Genomic DNA, 20,474 nt, shown 5'->3' on the forward strand with positions numbered 1-20,474 from the left:
AACCAAGTGCAGGCTCTTTCCTTTGTTAGAGTCAGACCCTTCTGGACAACTCAATCAGTCATGCCTTTGCTCTTAATATAATTCTTTCTTCCGTCATTATTTCTGATAAATAAATTTCATAGTTTTTATTTCATAGTCAGCCCATCCCTTCAACAGGAACCCTTTCACTTGTCCATGAGAGACCTGAGGTGAGAGGAGATTTTATACAAAAATTAATCAAAAGAGACAAGATCACTATAAACTGGTAAAAGGAAAAATCTAAGAGAAGATATAATGATAGTAAATATATATTCCTTAAATGTCAGTGTTCCTAACTACATTAAAAAAATACTTTTTGATATTATATCCCAGGTAGAACCCAAGAAAATAGTATCAGTGATTTCAACACAACCCTATCCCCAGTAGACAGGTCATTCAAACATAAAATCAATAAAGGTATTTCCAACATAATACTACTATAAACCAAATGTATCTAATAGAATCTATGGAATAGTTCACCCCCAAACAGATAAATTTACCTTCTCAAATGTTGATACAATCCTGTCCATTCTATTAGAACATAATGGAATGAAACCAGAAATCAACAGCAAGGAAAATAATAAAAAACACATGAACACGTTCAATTGAACAATGATGATTTAAATGAAGAATGAATCATAGAATAAATAAGAGAAGAAATCAAGAAATTCTTAGAAACAAATATAAATAGAGGTACAACATATCAAAATCTCTAGAACAGTAGGAAAACAGTTTTAAGAGTAAAATTTATAGCATTAAATGTCTACATTTAAAAATATAGAGAAATCACAAATAAGCAGGCTTATATTCAATCACAAAGACTTAGAAATGGAAGAACAAACTAACTCCAAAATATTTAGAAGGCAGGAAATAATTAAGATCAAATTAAATGAAAGAGAATATAAAACACACAGAATCAATGCAACAATGAGTTGGTTCTTTGAAATAATAAATAAAATTAAAAAGCCCTTAGCCAAACAACAGAGAGAGGAGACCCGAATAAACAAAATTAGAAATGAAAAAGGAAATGAAACCACAGAAACTTCTGAAATCCAGAGAATCATTAGAACATATTTTGAAATTTTATACTGTAATAATCTGAAAAATCTAGAAGACACTAACAAATTTCTAGATACAGACACATATAACCTTCTAAAATTGAACCTGCAAGATAAAGAAAACCTAAACAGACCAGTATCAAATAATGAATTTGAAAGAGTAAAAAACTTCCAAGAAAGAAAATCAAATGGGGTCAAAGACTTCAAAATTAGGTCAGAAAACAGGGTGGACAATCCACCACATTAGTATAGGCACCGACTTCCTTAACAAGATCCCTAAAGCTCAAGAAATAAAACCAAGAATCAATAAGGTGAATGATATCAAATTAAAAAGTTCCTGTACAGCAAAGGAAATGACTAAAAGCATGAAGAGAGAGCCTATTGAATGGGAGATCTTTGCCATCCTCTCTCAGGGGATTAATACTTACAATATAAAAAGAACTCAAAAAATGTAATATAAAAAATCAAATTGTCCAAATAATGAACAAAATAGCTAAACTGACATCTCTCAAAAGAAGAAAAACAAAAGGAAAAACAGATATATGAAAAAATGTTCAATATCTCTAGCAATCAGGAGAATGCAAGTCAAAACTACACTAAGATTTTATATCATTCCAGAGTGCAAATATCAAGAATAAAAATAATTATAAATGTGGATGAAAATGTGGGAGAAAAAGGTACACTAATACATTGTTGGTGGGACTCTAAATTAATACAACACACTATGGAAAACAGTATGGAGTTTCCTCAAAAAGTACAGGATTGGAACTTCCATAGAACTCAGCTATCTACTCTTGTGTATTTATCTGAAAGAAATAAAGTCAGCATACCATAGTGATACAGCCACTTCAGTGTTTATAGAAGCACAATTCACAATAGCAAAATTATGAAACCAATCCAGATGCACTTTAATATATGATGGATTAAGAAAACGTTGTGTTTTAATCAGCTATAATGAAAATTAAACTTATGGCATTTAAATGCATGGAAATGAAAAATGTCATGCTAGATGAAATAAGCCACATTCAGAAAATCAAGGATCAAATGTTTTCTCTCATATATGGAAGTTAGAACAAAATAATGGACGGAAATGAAAGGATAAGATATCATAAAGATATAGGGAAGCTCAGTGGAATAGAAGGAGATTTGGAGGGAGAAGGGATAGGACGGGGAAGAAAATGTAGAATGAATTCAACAAAGTTGCATTATATGCATACATAAATATACCACAAGATATTTCACTTTTATGTGTGTGTGAAAAGCACCAATCAAGGATGGATAAATGGATGAGCAAGGGGAGAATCAATTAAGTGAAGAAGTGGATTGGAAAGGGAGAAGAGTTCAGGGACTGAAATGGAGTGGGTCAGATTGTATACATGTTGAATTTTGTCATGATGACCCCAACTACAATGTATAATCATAATGTTCTAATAATAAACAAATAAATAAAAGTAAAATAAATAAAATTTTAAAAAGAAAAAAAGACTAAATAATGAGCTATAGAAATGATCCATGAAAGTAGAGTCTTGATCAGCAGATTGAGGAAAGGAGGTAAAAGGAAGGTTCTTGTGAATGAGATTGATCTAATATAGTTTGTGAATATACAAATTTGGAATAATGAATCCCACTATTATGCATAATTATAATCAAGTAATTTTTAAAATTTAAGCAAAATATAAACAAGCGGTACTGACAAACTCTGCCCAACCTGGGAAAACATTAAGAAAATGAAAAGGCAACCTATGGAATGGCACAAAATATTTGAAACCATATATGTTACCATGACTCTGATAAGAGGGTAATGTACAAGATATTTTTAAAAACTCAAAAATCTTGATAGCTTTAATAAATAATTAAAATTTAAAATGGGCAAAGTTCCTAAATAGACATTTCTCAAAAGATCAAATGACCAACAAGTACTTGGGAAAAATGTTCAACATCACTATCTTCAAACAATGCAGTTTAAATGCAAGTTGAGATGTCTCTCACATCTGTTAAAATGGCTATGATTGAAAAAGACAAAAGATAACATATTCTGGCAAGAATATGGAGAAAGGCCATTGTATACTATTGATGGGTATATTAATTAGTTAGCTCTTACGGAAAACAGTATTGAGTTACAAATCAAATTTGTAACTACACTATGATTCAGAAATCCTACTACAAGATATATATTCAGAGAATGAATATCATTATGTTGAAGAGATATTTGCACTCCCATCTTCCTTGCAGCATTATTCACAATAACCGAGATATAGAATCCATCTGTTTCCATATATGAATGAGTGCATAAATAGAACCTGATATACATACAATGGAATACTCTCAGAAAGAATGAGATTCTGCCATTGCAACAACATTTATGAGCATGTAGGACATTATACTAAGTGAAAGAAGTGAAAGAAGTCAGACACAGAAGGAATAATACCACATGATCTGTTATATGAGGAAATTTTTTTTTTTGGCAGTGCTGGGGATTAAACCCAGGGTCTTATGCTTGTGAGGCAAGCACTCTACCAATTGAGCTATCTCCCGAGCCCTATAAGGAAATTTTTGAAAGTTGAATATCTAAAAATAGTAAAACAGTGGTTACCAGGGATAAGACTTTGGAAAGATAGAGAAATATAGATCAAAGTATACAAAGTTGCATGTATGGAGGATAAATGATTCTGGAGATCCAATGTGAAAAATCAGCACTATAGTTAAGAATATTGTATTGTATAGTGGAAATTCTCTAGGGGAATGTAGGTACTATTATTCCCCCCAAAATGAAGGAAAGTTTGTGAGATGATGAATATAATAATTTGTTTGCCTGAAGGATTCATTTCACCATGTATATTTACATCAAAACACCAAGGTATAAACTTAAGTATATATGAAAATATTTTAAAAGAGAATTAGCAAATTAAAGGTAAAGACAAAATTTCCTCAGAGTATATACTAAACCAACAGAGAACAGATGTAATTGAAAATATTATAGCAAAAAGTATATCAGTGATTTTCTATTATTTTAGGAAAAGCAGATTCCTATAATTAAATATTTTGTGAGCACCAAAAAAAACCAACTACTGAGAATCTAATAAATCTGTGTGCAGAACTATATTATTTGAGATTCTCCAGAAAAACAACCAACTTTATGTTGATAGATAAATAGATAGGTAGATAGATATTGATATTCTTATCTATAGCAATATTTATTTTATGTGTGTGTGTGTGTGTGTGTGTGTGTGTGTGTGTGTTTTAGTCAGTTTTTTTGCTGCTGTGACCCAAATACGTAACAGGAACAAGAGAAGGAAAAATTTATTTGGGCTTATGGTTTCAGAAGACTTGGTCCATAGACAGCTAACTCCACTGTTCTGGGTGGTCAGAAAGGTGTAGGGGAGAGGAAAGTAGCTCAGGACATGACAATCAGGAAACAGAGAGAGAGAGAGAGAGAGAGAGAGAGAGAGAGAGAGAGAGAAAGAGAGAAAGACTCTCACTCACCAGGGACAACATACAAACCCTAAGGGCAAACCCTCAATGACCTACCTCCTCCAGCAATAATCTGCCTGCCTATGGTTACCCAGTTAATCCTTTCAACTTGATTAATGCACTGATTAGGTTAAGGATCTCTCAACCCAGTGGTTTCACTTCTAAATTTTCTTGCATTGTCTAATAAATAAGCTTTAGAGGGATCCCTTTCATCTAAATCATAACAAGATGTATGTATATATCTATAATGTATCTTTTTTCTGCAGAGAATTTTTAAAAATTTACTTTAAATATTAGGCTATAGATGTTATATAGTTTAGGGGCCTGGTGAGTTCAAAATGTGTAAGTCAAGCAGGTAGGTTGAAACTTCCAATGAGAGCTGAGGTTTGAATCATGCGTCTAAATTAATAATGATTACAGCAATTTGGTCAGCAGGGAGTCAACTAAGTGTTTCTGGGATGAATTTTATAAGAATCTTTTGTTTTGGCAACTGCATCATTGCTCTTACAACCTTCAAATGATTGAATAAAGTCCAGCATCAGTACAAAAGATAATATTCACTCAGTCTATTGTTCAAGTGTACATCACAGTTACAAAAATTATTTCACAGCAAAATCTAGACTGCCACTTGACCAAAGAATTATCCCTTGTAGCCCAGTCAAGTTGATGTACAAAATAAGTAGGGCTGCTTAATTTTGTTGCATGGATCCATTATTTTCTGAATGCTTTCCACAAAAACCTTTTTTACATTGTGTTGGATATATCTATGTGCTTATTTCAAGGTTAAAAAAAAGATATTTTTAAAACAATAAATGTGAATTCAATGAGAAATAATCATATATAAGAATTGGTTTCAAGTACAGAAATAATAAAATATGCTTTTATGTAAGGTTTCACTTGTGATATCTTAATTCTTATCAGCAAACATTTGTAGCAGTAAAAGGTATAAAGTATTTTGTCTCAGAGGGAAGAATATAAGAAATAAATATTACTTAGTCTACTGTAAGATAATTAGTTTTATTTTCCAAGGAGTTTTATTACTTATGAAATTTATTACCATCATGGTATTATTTTCCTGAGCAATAAAATCCCAAACTGCCTTCCTTTATTTCATTTCAATGACTAATTTTTTAAATAAAATTTGCTTTCATGTTATCTGAATGTATATCCTGATTGTGAATGCACGTGTATCTCATTTAACTTGGCACATGTCAATGCTTATGTCCAAATTCATGACTATACATGAGATAGTATTGCAAGTGTTTTAATACTGCTTGTTCCAGGTACTAATTGTATTGGTGAGTCTTCAACATCATTTCTGCAGCACACGGTTTCATTCTGTAACATAGCTTTCGTAGACTATCTATGATAAATATTAGATGTCATTTGTCCTCTTCCCAAAAGACCTGAAGATATGTTCAAAATTCCTAATTTTTTAAATTCTGTTAAATCCTTTCTTGTACAATAGCTTTTATATTGGTCACTTCCATTTTGAAACAAATCTCAAACATTATTTTAATCACCTATTTTACAGTCTTATTAAAAAATTAAATCTTTATTATATAATATACCAGAGTTTGAGAATTTATTCCATAATAGTCCATAAAACCAGGATTTTTCCTGTAAGTAATGAATTCCTTAAAACCAGAAAGTAGTTAAACAGTTTAATAAGTAAGAAACATAACACATAAAGTATCTGTTATTTTCATTTTTCTAAAACGAGTATGTATTTAATTGTGGATAGAAAACTCAGGAAATTAAGACATATTTTTTCGGTTTCCTTAAAAATATACCTCTAGAAATTTATTTATGGTTAGAGAAACCCTAAAAAATTTTTTGTGAAGTACACTTGCCTGACATCACATAATATAACAAAAATATACATTTAACTAATACAAGTGATATTCGTATAAAATAAGAAAAACAAATATACATATATACAAATATATGTATGCATTTATATGTGTATATGTGCATATGTTTGCATGTGAATGTAACATAGAAACTAGCTATGAAAATCTCTAGCTCTAGAATTTAAAAGAATAGATTAACAATTTGTGTTTTCTTTCATTGAGTCCTAGAAACAGATATTCGTTTCATATTCTGGAAAAATACTCAAATCTAGAAAATAGCATTTGGGGAAAAACAGTATTTTAGAAAGCTATTTATAAGACAAAATTATTTGAGTAAGTATTTGTGGGAGTAATCTTTGCTATGGAGTACTAGTAGCAATTTAAAGTAATTGATACTTGTATGATATAAAAATACTGTTAGGTAAATAAATTTCTTTTATCAATTTTATTTCATTTTAAATTAAAGTGTAACAAATCTAGCTTTAACTTTTAACATAGTACAGGTATTTCATTTTTATTTACTTTTAAAGCAAGAGGGTATTTCAGCGACCTTCAGATTTCATAGTGCACTCTATCTATATATTCATGAACCTTTTATCTGTTGTCTTATTGAACAGAAATTATCAACTTAGTTTTTTAAAAGTGTTTTCTCCTGTTTCTTGACACACAATTGAATTTCTTTTACACTTTACAACTTTTGTATTTCAAAAGTACCTTATTTTCACCTTCCTTTTTTTTCAAAAAACATAAAATTTATATGTACAATTAAATGAGTTTTTAAGTGCAGTTTTATAATATGTAGAGGTATATTTAATAATTTTTGAACTTTGTTAAAATTATTTGTAAAATTTATACTACTCATTTTCAGATATTTTTATTTTAAATTAGCATTAATGGATATTATTCTTTCTCATTCTTCATATGTAATTTCCATTCTATTTATTTATATTTACTGATAGATCAATTTTGAATACAAAGGAGAGCCAGGTATTCAAAAAGACTGGTTTGATTACATCAGCATATTTAAAAGCTTTCAATTTCTTCATAATTTTAGTAAACTGATTTTTAGAAATGTCTTTAATTTCACCTCCCATTTACCTAAAAAACTGAATTATTTCCTACTCTCCAATCTGCAAATTAAAGATTAGGAGTCCCAAATCAGTCTCTGGCTAAGATATTTGCCTGAGAAGAAATAACTGTGTCATCTAAAAATATCCTAGATCCATTGTAATATGTATGATAGTTCATCTAATCTCTAGTCTTTCCATAATATATTTTGGGAAAAAATTGTTATAGTTTAAGAGGTTGAAATTTTGTCAAGTGTTTACATCATCTTTAATGTCAGAATTTGTCATTTCCTCTATCTTAAAAATTGAGTGTAAGATCAAAACAAATTTAATTAAAGTCATTATTGACAGGGGAATCCTTACTAAAGTAAGATGCAGAATATCTGCTGAGATTTTGTATTTCTTCAAGCCTATTTGTGTACGTGTCATGGCAATAGAGTAACTAAATGTGACATTGCTACCAAACATTAAATAAATAAATGCAGCATTCAATAAAAAAGATTACCTTTCAAACTTTTCTGAAAAAAAAAAAACCCAAAAATTATTTCTATTTTTTATCTTGACATGTTAATATAAAATTTAAATATTTTTCTTTTTCCCTAGTTTCTTGACAAGTACCAACCATCTTAATTATGTCTAGAATAGTACCTATTATTTGGTTGTCTCTTCTCTGGACATCAGAAATACTTATAATTCTTAAACTTGAAATTTTAAAATATCTGTCATGAAAGAAGACTTGCATCATATATAAGCACATATGTATATTTTAATATTCTGCATCATCTAATCTGGTTGTAGGTATTTCTTATGAAGGGTTTACTATATAAGTAGCTTTTATATAAAAATTTTAATTGCACATTTGTAGAAGTGACAATCTTTGTAATTGCTACTTTTTGGATATCACTCACTTTGGGTTTTTTTTGTTTGTGTGTGGTAAAATAGACAATTGTTACTGCTTCTTGAGTTCACTTGAAAAGGATAAAAGCTCTGTAATTATTTTTTAAAACAAATTTTGTTTTATTTAGTTATACAAGACAGCAGAATGCATTTCGATTCATTGTATACAAATGGAGTACAACTTTTCATTTCCCTGGTTATACAGAATATAGAGTCACACCATTGGTGCAATCATACATGTATGTAGGGCAATGATGTCTGTCTCATTCCACCATCTCTCCCACCCTGCTGCCCCTCCACTTCCCTCATTATCATCTGCCCAATCCAAAGTTCCTCCAATCTTCCTTTACCACCCTTCCCCCCGATTATGGATGCTGATACTATATTTCTTTTAGTCTTTCCTTCACAAAACTAAGAAATTACTAAGGCTCCAGATGTTACTGTCATGTTCTAGAAAGGAAGAATCTAGATGGGAAGTACATAGAAAGGATTTGGAATCTATCTCAGAAAAGTCAATTCTCACATGAATCAATAAAAGAGTTCAGTTTTTATTTATTGTTGTTAATGCTGCTGTTTTGTTGTGAATATGATAGACAACCTTATTTGTTAAAAAAAAACACAAAAGAAGTGATTTTAAAACTAGCTATATTCTGTCTCACAAACAAACAAAATTGGGGTTCATTCATTGTAGGATAAGTTCTGAATGGATGTTGCAAAAGTGAACAATAGGTTATTGAATATTTGCTCCACACACATAATGAAAAATATTTGTCACCTATCATATAAGCATATATTTAAAAATCATCACCACCTATTTCACTAGATGATTAGGGTATGGTTTTGTAAATCTTTATTATTAAAAGAACAAGTATTAACTTAGAAAAAGTACAAATGAGCAAAAGTAGATTTTGTGGTACGAAAATGAATTTAAAATGAAGTTTGAAAACTCTATTGTCAATTTTAATAATAATAAAAACAAATTAGTGAATAACAAAAATTACAATTAAAAAGCTCTGTAAAATTAAACACCCACATTTGTGTGCACTAGTGAATATATTTGTTTAAAAATTATGCTTGGTTTTCCTTTTCAACATCAGAATTAATAGAAAGGTACATGTTGATTATGTAACTCATAAAAATAAAAGGTCTTTCTGGATATGAATACATAAAATGTTATTGTATTATTTTACTTCTCTGAATATGCATTTTAACTGTTCCTAACTCTGAAAAGTGTAACTATTTCTACCATTTCCTGATCTTTCAATTCAGTCAAATTTTGAAATTGGGAAAATGTATTGCATATAATTTCTCTGGTGATACCACCAAATATACTCTGATCAAAAGGATAAAGTCACAGTGAATTTTACCTGTTACTTGTCACTTTTTATTTTATGCTAATCTTGTGACAGGACTACTAAAATATCAGTATAATAAAAAGAACAAAATGAGAAACTGGTAATAAATAATGTTACACATAGCAATGGCAAATCAAAGAAAAAGGTAAGTTAAGTAACACAAGACAATTTATATACTGGAATATATTAATTACCAATCTTTTAATTATTGACTTTATTGCATGTTCAGAAATCTAGTGTTTTGTCCACTAGAAGTTGCTTTTAATATGCAATATTTTCCTGAAATATTTATATGCCAAATGAATTAAACAAAAATTAAATGCATCTTATGGATCTCAATTTTTGGTGACGACTGAAAATAAAATAAAGGACTATGTGTATAGGTAAACCCATACTATTGCAAGCATTCAGCTTCAGTGATTTTATTTCTCCTTTACTTATTCTAAGCTATTACTTCTATGCATGAAGATTTGGACTTTTAGAAGTTTAATATCTGTTGAGATAATTTCTTGATTACCATTTAATCTTGAAAAGTAAAATAGATCTTAATTTTATGACCTCCATTCATTTTGCATATTAATTTTTATGTAAATGAGGTTTGTGATTTAAGAATCACTTTTAAAAAATTAATGAATAAAATGTTGGGTTATCACTGTTATTAAGGCAATCAACCTAATAATCAAATTGAGAAAAATATTTGTATTATTTCATATACAAAGAATATAAAACTTGCCTTTGGTTCTATATGTTTTGGACATTGGTGTTTATCTTGTTTTAATTTATTAAGGAAAGAATGTAAAGATTTTATTTTGAACAAGGTACATAAGTATCTAACATAACAGGCAAATGCTATTTTATGTTTTATATATAGGTCATTATTACAAAGTTTTAAAGAAATTGTTCTGATAGTTCTCGAGTCAGTAAACAATAATTTATGTCTTATAAGTAAACATACTTTGTAATTATTCACTATTTCTAAACCAGTAAAATTTGATTTCAAGTATATTTAATCATTTTCCATTATGTACTTTCTTTTCTTTAGTGTGCTCATAATGACTTTTCTTACCAATGTGGTTAAATTTTGCAATGTAATTTCAGCAACTATGATACCAGTGTATATTTGCATCTGATCATATTCAAATATTGTAGAAAAGCCCTTCTGGTTATTGAAAACAGTAATTACTGTCCAAATATTATGAGGTTTGATTCTTGATACTAATTAACATTCAGTGTTAACATGGAAGAAAATCATTTTAAAAAACTGGAATATAAATAACTTTATATTGTATAATTCTGTGCAGATTCATATTTTTTGCCATGATTCTGAATAAAACTGCTACATATTGTCAGTCAAACAATTGGGCTTACAGTCCCATTTTTTGAGATAGATATTAATTAAAATAAGTCATTATAGTTTATGATTTATTTGCATAGGTTTATTTTATCACTTTTTTTTCTTTTTAGATATTCTAAGAAGTGTTCTATGGTATCCCATTATCCACAATGGGATAATGCTCATATTATACCTTTCTTTCCATTTTGAAGTGTTTAAAAGATTAATTTTTAATATATTCACAAGGTTTTACAACTGTCAATACTAGGTAACCTATTAAATTGACATAACCAAAAAGGAACCTCATGCTATTATCCAGCAGTCCCAATTACCCTTTTCCTCATTATCTGGCAAATTATTCATCTACTTTTGTTTCTCTATGAATTTGCTTATTCTAGTCATTTCATAAAAATAGGCATACAAATTGTAGATGCTTGTCTCTGGCCTCTTTCACTTAGCTTAACATTTAGAATTTGCTGTTTGTAGTATATATTCATTCCCTTTGTGGCTGATAGTATCCTTTTTTTTTGTTAGATTATGTTTCATTGTTATACGAATTTTACCTGTGATAATATAAGTCATCTACCCAGGAACTTAAAATAAATGTCTAGATGTTTTTCAAATTGAATGTTATGTGAGAATACTGACCATTCATCAGTCACTAACATTATCATTGAAAATTAAGAAATTAACATTATTTAGCTTTTTCACCAATATTTCTATTTGTATCTTTAAATTTGTCACTTTCCTGTCAATTTGAAAAGAGTAGGCACATTTAGGAATATGATTGAATCTGCCTGGAAAATAGATATCTAGCTACTCCTGCCATTATGGATCTGACAGATGTTTGGAAATTATCATTTCTTATATTTTGATTTTTTCTTTTCCTTAACATTAGATATATTCAGATACATAGAGGAAAACATTATTTTTCTTTTAAATACCTTTTTTATTCTGGTCTCTCAGTGTACCTGTGGAAGAGGCAACCTGACAAAAATTTGTTATAGAGAAGGAAGGATATGAGCTAGACACATATTCAACAAATATCTATTCTTCAATTTGTCTATATAATGAAGTAATTTTACATAGAATTAAAGAAAAATAATTTCATGCAAATATTTTACTATGGAAGTCTTTGTTTTTTGTTTTTTGCTTTTTTTTTTTAAACTGATTTATTAGGAAACTTTTTAGACGACACTTTTACATAAAGATTCCCTATACAGCATCTTGGAATTTATTTTTTGTGCCGTTATCCCAACTGTGCAACATTGTAAGTGAAAGCACTCAGAAAACCACTCTGGACAGGGGAACTTACACAAGAGATTTTAATATGCAGAGGAACAGAGTGTCTGCCCTTAAGGGCAAAAGAGAAAGAAAGAGCACTAATACCCTTAAGCAGTGGAAGCCCACAGGCTAATTGGACCAATGACTAATGAGGAAGTTAACAATCTAGATTGAAAAAATAGTGTGAGGGGAGGGTGCAGAATCAGGGGAGAAATGGCTATAGCCTTGTTCCTTTCAGTAAGTAGGTCAAGAGCCTCTGTTAACTCAGTTCATTTCATAATGCTATGATAATCTACAGAAAGTCTAATTTCTTTTTAGAATTGAAAAGAAGTACCTTTTATAGAAAAAAATGTAAATATATAATAGTGCAAAGTAAACTTTTGTTCTATTTTCATTATGTTTGTTCAAACTATTTGGAAGTACTGAAGTTTGTTAAGTATTATTTAACGTACAGAATGCAAAAAAAAGTATAATAGAGAAGTATTAATATTTTAAGCCCTTAAAATTATAGCAATATTTCAATTAAAATATACGTAAAATATTTCATTTAAAAATCATATATACAAATTATCATTTTCACTCTGAACTATTTTATGATGAGCTCTTAGGATATCTTTCCAAAATGTCTTTTTTTTGGTACACACTTTGCAATTTATATTATTATTTTGTAATTTCAATAACAGATATAGTTGGCATGAACATGTTTAGAATCTCAATATTCTGTTGTTCAAAGGTTAAAGGAAAGTAAAGAGCATTTTTACTCTTCTAAGTAACATACTGAGCAGCTTTTGTGTCTCTGTGTGTGTGGTACTGGGGATTAAACCCAGTAGTGCTCTAACCCTGAGCTATATTCCAAGCCTATTTTATTTTTGAGACATGGTCACGTTAAGTCACCCAGCTGGGCCATGAACTTGGGATCCTCCTGCCTCAGCCTCACAGGTAGTTGGGATTATAGGTATGCACCACCACAAGCTGCTATCTTTTTGCAGAAATTATTAGGACAATACTCTTTTGCATTGCTATATATACATGTATAGTAGAAACATATAAGTAAATGTAAATGCAAATACAGTATGCTCAAACTTTGTTTATCTGTAGTGATAAGACAAAAATTTCTGCAACTGAAGAATCAGAACAACTTTGTTCAAGAAAGAGATTAATATCACAATATTATACTACCTAAGACTTCACTGAAAAATGTTTTAAAAGTGGTACTATTCCTTCTTTCCTAAAATGCCTGAAAAGATATATAATAAAATGATTACATTTAATATAAGATAAAGTATATGTATATTTATGAATATCATATGCATATATCTTCATGGTTTTTTAACCTTGTGCTTTTGTCAACTATTTAAACTATATTTTGGTATTGGAACATCTTTTATGTGAGTTATTTTCATGAAATCTTTGTTAAGTGAAACAATTTATTTTAATCTTTGTTATGACTTAGATGTGGGATGTCCCCCAAAAGCTCATGTGTGAGACAATGCAAGAAGGTGTAGAGATGAAATGATCATGTTTTAAGAGTTTTAAACTAATCAGTGCATTAATTCCCTGGTAGAGATTAACTGGGAGGTTACTGTAGGCAGGTAGGGTATGGGCTGAAGTAGGTGGGTCATTGCCGTGTGCTTTTGTGATATATATTTTTTCCTTGGTCAGGGAAGTCTCTTTCTTTCTCTTATTCCTGGTCATCATGTTTTAAACTGTTTCCTCCACCACGCTTTTTTTCCGTTTTGTTCTGCTTCAGAAGGGCCCACAGCAAAGGAGTTGCACTCTGTAGACTGAGACCTCTAAAACTGTGAGCCTCCAAATAAACTTTCCTCCTTTCATTGTTCCTGTCAGGTCTTTGGTCACAGCAACAAAGAAGCTAGCTAAAATACTAGTATTTTTATTTCCATTTTAAGATATTACAAAAGATATTTTACTCTTAAGGAACACCACGGGACGAGGGATATAGCTCATTGGTAGCACACTTGCCTAGCATGTGCAAGACCCTGTGTTCAATCCCCAGTACTGCCAAAAGTACATATGAAAAGTGAAAATAAAAAATAAAAGAAACATCAAACAACATAAATAATTATAGTTTGATTAAATAAAAATTTTCCTTCCTGGGTAAAATTTTCTACCTGCACACTTTAAAAGAAAAAAAATCAAATGAGATTCTTTATAAAATTGCTTTGAATTAGCTTAATAACTATGATTACTCACATGATAGTGTACATTTATATAAAATCCGTTCCATAATTTATTTTGTATTGCTTTTAACTGAATTTCTAAAAAGAGTTGAAATGATCGCTTCTTCTCTGGACTTTGTAGATGCTCCATAATAATTTAGCACCTATGCCCACATAAGAAAATTAAGTACACATCCCAAAGATTATTTGTAATGAAATGATTTCAGAGCTTGGTAAATTTAAATAAATTTACCCATGCATGATTAATTAGTATATATTAAAAATTAAAGATTAATACACTTCATACAAAGTTCATGATATTATTTTGATACATTTTATGAAATGGTAAGGGGATAATTAAGTAATGATCCTTCTCTTCTTCAAATAATTACAATCATTCTGCATTCTCTATTTAATCCAGACCGATTAATCAGGAATTATTTGTAAATTAATTCTCACAGAAGAGACTGCAAATCAAAGATTATCTCTGATAATAGAATAAAGTATATTTGTTATGACAAAGCCAGAACCATAGTCAGATATTACAAAACCACCCTGAAACCATTAAGTGGATGTGTTCATGAAGGATTTTTGGGTTTATGGCCTGTTCTCAAGAGCAGAATTAGAATTTTACAAAGTTACATTTCTTTACAAATATGAAAAAATTTGGAGGGCAAGTTAAGATATGTCACACCCAAAATCTTATGACTTCATTCTTTGTATTATTATTTACACTTAACACCTCTTTTCTTCAGAGTTTCAATTATTTTTCAGTACTTGTGGTTTGAACTAGATAGTTCAAACTACATCCCTAGAGACGCTTTTTTTTTTTTTTTTTAATTTTGAAACAGGATCTTGTGAAATTGCCAAGGGTGGCCTCAAACTTGCGATCCTTCCTCCTTAGCCTGCCAAATTACTGGGATTTTAGACTTGTGCCACCAAGCCCAACTTGTTCATCACATTTTCAAGATACAAAATCTGTATTAATTGACTAGCATGAGGTCCTTAATAAAATTACTCCACTCAGCACATTTCATACTATTAGGATAGAATGATTTTTTAGTATTTTATTAATCCTGTGCAAGTTTATGTTGTATAATTTAGAAACATATGACTCAATTATTAAAGAAAAAAATACCAGTACCTAGGAATTTTAAAGACATTGCTCTGGATGAATGGGGATATTAATATATAAGAGAGTGTGGCAGTTTCACTAACGCCGCCAAATTTTTGGTCATAATAAAGAGCTAACTTAAGATTTGAATTAATACAGGGAACATATAATAAAATGAATGAATTTCTGATGAAAGAATTGAATTCTAGGAAATTCCAATGCTGGAAGTTTTCAGTTTTGCTTCTACTAGTTATATCTATAAATGTTTACAATATAAAACATTTTAAAGTAGTCAAAATGCAATAGAATATTTTTTGCTCTCAATTTCATCAGAATTCAAACTGTACCTACCTATTTTCCTGAGATTTCATGTAATAAGTTTGCCAGATTTACCAAATGAAAATAAAGGGCACAGAGTTAGTGCTGAATGTCAGATATTTAATTAGTTTTGTTTTTTAGTACATATGTGTACACTCAAGGAATATATGAGTCAAACTCACAACAATTATTTATTCCTTATTTGAAGTTCAGATTTTGTGGGCATTCTTTGTATTGAATTGGGCAACACTATTTGAAGCCTCTGGATTAGACTTGCTCAAATAGTAGGAATTTAGATTTAGGAGTTTTAACGCCTTTCAGTTACAATAAATAAAGAAGCTCTTCTGCCCAGGGGATGCTTAATTAATGATAATTGTTTAAATATGATAGGTAACAGTGCCCTTTCTTTCTCAAAAGTACACTGAGTTGAATGTAAGTAGTAAGTTTTATGAGCATTGATGCAGAATAAGAATGTTTGAATTTCTACTAATATCACTTTCTATTTTTTGTTTCTATTTTTACTACTACAAATATGAATATAAATACCAAATAGATAAGAGAACTTTTATGCTCTCTAGGGTATATTTATGTAAAATAAAAATACATATTATAAAACTAGCAGCATAATGTTCAATAGAATATTTCTGTTACATTAGAGAAAAAGACCAGAATAACAGTGTTTTGACAGCAAGAGAATCCTTGTAGAATTGCTAACAGAAATAGTTTGTGCTCCACTCAGTTTCTACCAATATCAAGAAATCCATCTTGATATTGTTTCCCAAAGGTCAATCTCATGAGAATGAGATATTAGTGGAAGCAGAAAATAATTTTAATTGCCACAGTAAAATGGAATAATTGCCTGAGCTTTTTATATTTGAACTGTGAGGACTTTAATTTTATTTTTAATATTTTTCCTAAATACCTCATTCTCTTGTGTTAAATTCATTCAAATACTTGATTCTGCTTCTGATTGTGTGTCCCAATTTTCAGGTCTTTGCTCCTTTTCTGTCTTCCTCATTGCTGTATTACGCTGCTAAATGAACAGAAAACAGCTGAGACAGAGTATGAGCACCAGAGTGAGAGAGCAAGGTGAGGGAGTTCCGTAAATTGATCCTTGTTACTTTTAACTCATTCTTCACCTTTATTTCATTTATTTACTTTTGGGGGATACTGGGAATTGAACATAGGGCACTAGGTCCCTGAGTCACATCCCCAGCCCTATTTCATATTTTTCGTTCAGAGAAAGGGTCTCACTGAGTTGCTTAGCGCCTTGCTTTTCTGCAGCTAACTTTGAGCTTGAGATCCTTCTGCCTCAGCCTCCCTAGACACTGGGATTACAGGCATGTACCAAAGCTCCCATCTCATTCTTCACCTTTAAAATATGATATGAAAATACCTATGTTGAAGTTATCTCTTCCCTTAATTTTCAGACCTAACACCCCATCTCATACTAGCATGAGGAATGAAAATGTAAGCTAGTATGTTTGAGTCAAAACAACTCCTTCTTTCCTACATCACTCCCAGACTTTGCTTGCTCTTTATTAACTTCTGTCTCAAACACATCCATCCCCTGGTTCTAGTTCTCTTGGCCCCTAGCACCGCTGACCAGCTCATTACTATAAGAGGAGAGAATTTCCCACTCATCTCTGTATCCAAACTAGTATCAAGTTTTGCAAATTTCCTTCCAATGTGTCATACTTTTTCATCCACTGCTAGCAACTTTCTGTTTCAGAAGCTATTACCATAGTTTTCCACTTGATTTATCTACATTCTATGCTACTCTGTACTTTCCATATAATTTTCATTTTCTTCAAAATAAGTTACTATTGCAAGTTTGCTGGGTAAAACGATATTACCTTCCTAATAACTAAATCATGGAAATACTACCTCTGGATCCAATTCAATACTATTTGAATACATTTGTTTTACTTGCTAAAGAAATTGCTAGTTTCTTGGCTGGTTTCCTTCCTTTCCTTCAGGGGATCAAGGTAAAACCTGGATCTCTGACCTTTTGGGATTGAGAAGCAGAAATAATGGAGAAGGATTAAATAAATATGGCTTAAGGCTGGAAGGGAAAATTCAAGGAATTCTGAAGAAAGTGGCATATCATTCCATAAAGATGAGGGAAATGATATAAAGTGTACTTTATCGATTGGACCTAGCAAATAAAACTTAAGCAATAGAGTTAGTTTCAGTTTACCTTTTTATTGCATGGCATGTTTGGCTGTAAAGTCGGTATTGATAACAAATGCTGTTAATGATGTAGCAATTAATTGAACAGGTGTTAATAAATTGCAGAAAATGTGTCCACATTGCCTAAAATTTCAATTTCACTATCAATTTTCCCAGCTAGATTTGAATATTTTTATTACTTGATGTTTCTTTTGTTCAGAATCATTAAGCTATAAAAACTAATGAACATACTTTCCTTCAATGATTATCTTAGAAATAAATTATCCTCTTTATCCTATTTCCAATAGTATAAGCTAAAACTTAACAAAAAGATATTTTCTCTTGTTTTCATTTTCTTTTCCTTACTCACTTTAGCTCTTTTGGTACATACTGTGGTAACTTGGTTTTTCCAGAACATTATTTTGAATAGTTATGATAGAAATTCCTTTTAAAATAGAAAACTTTGGGCAGATTTAATTTTATTACATGACTAACTTTTGGTTTTCTAATATTTGTGATATTTCCAGCTACTTTTTGTTACCTATTTCATTTCAAATAAATATGGTACACAAAAGCGTAATATATATCACCAATCTTTTCAAAATTGTGAGGATTGCATTTTGATATGCTCATTTATTTTCCATAAATATTCCCTAAATTTCTTAAAATAATCATAATTTACCAGTATATACATATACACATATATACATAAAACTGTATATGTACACATGCATACGTATATACACCTATGTTGATGTTTATTATGTATTTATATAGTGTAAACATTATTTTACTCTAAATACTATGCATATAACAATCATTTTTCTATAATATGTAACAGGAAATATTCAAAATATATTAAATATATTGAGAATATTCATTAAATCATGATCCTATACTTATTGCTCCACTTGAATAATCTGATTTTGATTTCTGATACATTATTAATATGTTCAACCAAAAAAATAAAATTATATCAATATAGAGAAAAAAGAAAAAAAAAAGGGATTTTTTTTCCTTCAGCTTTATCTATGCTTAGTAATTATAAGAACTCATTTGATATGACTTACTCATTAAGTCTATTAAAGAATGTTTCACAATAAGTTCTATAAGTTGCAGGGTAATTTCTCCTATCAATTCTACAGATAAATTGAGTTGTATAATTATTGAAAATAAAGTAATGCCAATTAAGATTTACTTTTAGGTCTGTTTTGTTCATTTCCAGAAAAATAATGATTATAGATTTGTTTACGTGTTGGCTATACTATTTAAATATTTTCTATTTATGTGATATGTAATGGAATAATAATTCCAGTGACTTTTGCCATTGTATATCTTTCAATCAAATATGTAATATAGATGATGTTACATTGCTATAACAAACTACCTGGAGAGAAAATACAGCTTTTTATATTTCCTGAACAGGAATCATTTTGAAAACATTACAAAAGCAATACTTGTAATTTATTAAGGGCAATGTTATAAAATCCAGTTGTCATTAAATTTTATAAGAAATTTATCAATAAAGGATTCCCTTTTTTCCTGAAAGTAGTTTTAAGTACATATTAGTTACCACAGAGATTCTGTTTAACAACTCATCACAATCTGCTCAATGTCGTTCCTGGATAAGGGCCTGAGCTGTTTCTTAAGGACTGAATATTGGAAATTCTTGTTTGCTATAATAGATACACAAAAGCACACTAAATCAATAGTGCTAAAAATTCTTTCAGTGTAGTATCTTGTGCTTCTTTTCACAAACTGTTAAATTGATGTCTGTTCTTTAATTACCATATTTAAAACACATGTATAGTTGATTCTAACTTCCACATTACTCTATCCTTTCACAGTTCTGAATTCATATAATTTTAGTGCTACTAATAATTAGCAGTCTATTTAGCTTAGAGTTTCATAGGAACAAAAATTTGAATATAGTTGTATTATCTATTCACTAGAATTGATCTTAAAGCAGTGGCTAGACAGAAATATGAAATATTTTGCATGTGAATTTTAAATAAATTTGCCAAATATCTTTTTTGTTCTACAACTGGAAGTCAAACTTTTTACATGTATATGTATGTACCAAATAGAAAAGTAAACGAATGAAATTATTTGAAAGGAATTTCAAAAAATAAACAAAAATGAATTATCCAGTTGATATTGTTGTGAATAAATTCTTATATTTTTGTTATCCATATAACAGAGTTTTAAGGTCAGTACCCACATAGTGAGCAGGAATAATGGTGGTATATAATTGTTTAGCAAATTCATAAGACAATGTTTCATTTCATTATAGTTTAAAATGGTAATACATTTCATAATCTGAAAAACCTAGGATTATTGATTTTATGCTCATTTGA

Source organism: Sciurus carolinensis, chromosome 5, assembly GCF_902686445.1.
Source record: "Sciurus carolinensis chromosome 5, mSciCar1.2, whole genome shotgun sequence".
NCBI classification, from domain to species: Eukaryota; Metazoa; Chordata; class Mammalia; order Rodentia; family Sciuridae; genus Sciurus; species Sciurus carolinensis.